General features: G+C 32.6%; 1 pseudogene; it reads right to left on the bottom strand.

Annotated features, from left to right (window-relative positions):
• Positions 1 to 356: 356 nt before the first annotated feature.
• Positions 357 to 585, bottom strand: LOC145288367 (U2 spliceosomal RNA; annotated as a pseudogene).
• Between the last annotated feature and the right edge of the window lie 3,506 nt (positions 586 to 4,091).

Below are 4,091 nucleotides of genomic sequence, written 5' to 3'. Positions count from 1 at the left end.
TAAAATTATTTTTTATACGTAAACAAATATTAGAACTGAATGCGATCGCTTATTCACACAACCTCATATCAAATACAATTTTCCGTCTATTTAAATATTTAAACTGTATTTATGTTCAGCTTAGGTATACAGAATTTTACATTGTTTTATATCTGCGCATAAAGTTAAAATTGTTCGATTATGAAAAATAAAGACACACAACATGAATATAACATTTTAAAAAATTATTAAAGTAAAAAAATGTATAAGTAAATATTTATTGGCTATTTTGTATGCATTTAACATAAAAGAAGATAATTGTTTTCGTTCAAAGTAAAGTTGACGCAAATACGTACGATGGTTGGCCATGTTTAGTATAAGTGATTCACACACAAAGGTTTAATAATAGTACCTATTTACTATGCCTCCCCACGGGACAGAGTTAGACACCAGGGTCGTTTTTTAACGTGGAGAAAAGGTACAAAAATAAAAATTGTCACAGTCGTGAAGGATTTCTCCTCCACCGAAGGAGAACAAGAAATAGAAGTGCAGCATCTGAAGAACAGATACTACACTTTGATCTTGACCAAAAGGCCAAGACCCTATTTACTATGCCTCCTCACGGGACAGAGTTAGACACTAGGGTCGTTTTTTAACGTGGAGAAAAGGTACAAAAATAAAAATTGTCTCAGTCGTGAAGGATTTCTCCTCCACCGAAGGAGAACAAGAAATGGAAGTGCAGCATCTGAAGAACAAATACTACACTTTGATCGTGACCAAAAGGCCAAGACTAATTTTAGTTACTTTTTTACTTTTTTATGTAGTAAGCTATAGACAATGTGTAAAGCCGCTTAATGTAAGGAACTAACAAGAACGAAATATTGTTATATTAGCTTTAGTCTTGATTAAAAAATACTACTGGTAGGAACATAATAGTTAGCAGAAAGAAAATTCTAAAAAAGCTACTGAAAGATGAAGCTATATTATCATGAAGTATCAATTTAGTGTATCGATGGACTACGCGAAAAAACGACCTGGAACAAAGTAAGTAAATAATAGATTAGACAATTCTGAAGAACACATGTTAGCATTTATCTAAAAGACTAAGATGAGCAAAATCACGTCCGTAAAAGACAGTTTGCAGAAATGACAATCAAATTACAAATGGCGTTTTTACACTTTATCAAGAACCCTAAAATAAGACGAATATTCACCACCAAAATATGGCAAGGGCATTTTATACATGATCTGATATGAGGTTTAGAGAGACGGAGAATAACTGTAAGTGTGTGTAAGTTTTCAGGACAATAGAGAGAAGTGACTTAGAGGAGCAGAAAGAGCAATGAGCAGGGCTATGACAACAGCATATTATTCTCTTTGTTTAGACTCTCGAGTATATATCAGACAGTGTTATCCATCACAATCTTAGGATTGAAAAATAAAAGCCGGGTCTTAACAGGATTGAACAAAGCAATACGTTTCATATTCTAATTGACAGCTTAATCTATTTCATCTTCTAGATTAGATGCGTATTCCAATTGATCCGAATAAAATAGACGTGTGTCAACAAAAGTAGGGTGTTAATTTTCCGAATTACTTTATTATCACGAAAAGCCTTGATATAAAAAAATCGGCCTTGAAAAGTATCCTGTGATCCAGGGTTACTCGCAAGCTTCGATTAGAAAGATCTAATAATATCGAGAATCTTACCACCAGTACCATAACTTTTGCATTTGTATCAATGACTAAAATGTCACACTTTGTCGAACGCCTTTAAAATGTCAAGCGTCATTATCCCATCCTGAGTTATTCGTAAACTGAAAGAATCGCTCAGTTACAGCAGCTGAATGAAAACTACGAATGTTATATTTAATACTATTAAGGAGATTCAGACTTTCAAGAAAATGAAAGAGTTTGCTGATCAATTTTTCAGAAAATTAATAATAACTAAGAAAAGATTTAAAGAAGATGCGTAGTTGGGTCAAACCACTGACCAACATTTTTTTAAAAAATAGGAACAACATAGGGTACTTTCAAACAAGAAGAAAACAGGACTAAAGAAAGATTGAATAATTTTGAGAGGATAAAATAAAGTTGAAGCGCATATTGTTCGACTACTATAACATGAACTGAATCAGCACGAGAATAGTATGACTGATGCAGAGTAGCAAAGAATCCTAACAAACGTCTATGGAGTGATAATTATAGAGTTAAGAGCATGATTAGTTTCCAAGGAGAAATCCTGTTAAACAGCACCAGAATCACCAGGAAAAAATTATCAGCAAAAACACGAGCAAACAGACTAGCCTTGTACTTAGAAAATGCAATTACCTCAAGACGTTTAAAAAGCGAAGAAAGATCAGTATTGCATCTTTTAATAACACTATAGTAAATTATCTAAAATCATAACAGATGAGATAGTCTTACATTTTTTTGATTTAGTCCCAAGGTTTGATTTCTATGTAGTGCGAGCTCTTTTCTAGGATTTTTCAGATACGTCAGACGCATCCCGATGTTTCAGGTCAAGGTAATGATTAGGATGCTTTATGGTAAAAGTATAACCTGATTAAAACAAATGAAGTTTGAATCTTACGATGTGGAATGAAGCTTCAAAATTTTAGCAGAAGTGCCGTGTAAAACAGCTATTCGTGATCCAAGTTGAAGTTCATTTACTTTTTTTATTTTGCTGATTAATAAGAATTAGAACCTGGCTTATTTAAAATTGAATTAATGTTCATGTTTTAATGTATGAGAAAATCATTGTGTTCATATTCACTCATCCTTTTATATATGTATTTAATATTAAATGATTGATGAGGAATAAATGTTATATATATGAGGTGCCGTCAATAGGGTTGCAAACTTTTTTCGCATGGACACTTTTATTGGGGGCACACACATGAAACTCTAGACATTTTCGAAGTAATTTCCTCTGTCTGCAATGCATTTGTTGTACCGTTTCAACAACGTCTGGAATGTCTTGTGGAAATCCTATTTTGCGAGCATATCAATTGCACTCGTCACAGCATCTTTCATCTCAATTGCCACATAATGATAGCTTCTAAGATTTCGCTTATACTTAAGGAATAACCAAAAGTAACAGGTAGTAAGGTCTAGACTAGAGAGAGAGAGAGAGAGAGAGAAAGAGAGAGATAGAGAGAGAGAGAACGAGAGTGAGCAAGAGTAAGAAACTGTCATGATGTCCTCTTTTGAGTTTTAGACTGGGGTATTCGCGCAAATTTTCCGCATATTCAGTTACTTGCGAATAAGTTTGTGTACAGTTCCGACATTAATATCAAACTGTACATTTATTATCTTTATAGACCCTTATCTATTAAATTCTTCATCTAATCAATCAACTCAAGTTTTCTCACTTCCTTACCTCTCCCACAAATCTCGTAATCCCCCCAAAACTCACTGCCTTCCTTGAATCTCTTATGCTACACCAAAAGTGATGCTCGATTCATTCAAGATCGTCTATAAGGAGTCTGAATCATTCAATACGTTTGTATTGCGTTTTTCTAAGTTTACAACATAATTTTGTTGCATTTCATTCTTCTAAAGTGTTATTATGTCCAGATTGCATATTTAAAATTCACCAGCTATAAAAATCAAGTTCTAGTAGAATTTATTCCCATTCCTGATATAGCTGTTCATTTGAATCTGAAATCATAAAGTTTGGTCAGTCATTTCATAAAATGAATAGCAATAACGTATTCAATTTTACAGAGTCTATGACAATTATAATGCCTGTACAAAAATGTTCTCAAACTTATTGAAGACACCTCGCAAATTTATTATATCATCAGAACAATAAGAAATAGTGAATAGGAAAATTAAGAAACAAAAAACTCTTTAGGTAATGGCATTTCGAAGCTAAATACTTCTCACCATAAGAGGAGGAGGGCCAATTTGATACAAAATGCACATATAGAAAATAAATGGTTTAAAGGCATTTAGATATGTAATGAGAATAAAGCCAAATGATGTGATAGTTATTAAAAGTAGGTGCAACATATATGTTGTATCTACTTTGAAGTATGCATGTATATATATAGTATTTGAATTATTAGAATAAAATTAATTTTATAATTATAACAAAATATGGGCAT

The sequence above is a fragment of the Euprymna scolopes genome, chromosome 11 (assembly GCF_053919585.1).
Source record: "Euprymna scolopes isolate OS-2025 chromosome 11, ASM5391958v1, whole genome shotgun sequence".
NCBI classification, from domain to species: domain Eukaryota; kingdom Metazoa; phylum Mollusca; class Cephalopoda; order Sepiida; family Sepiolidae; genus Euprymna; species Euprymna scolopes.
This window is presented reverse-complemented; position numbering and strand designations above follow the sequence as displayed.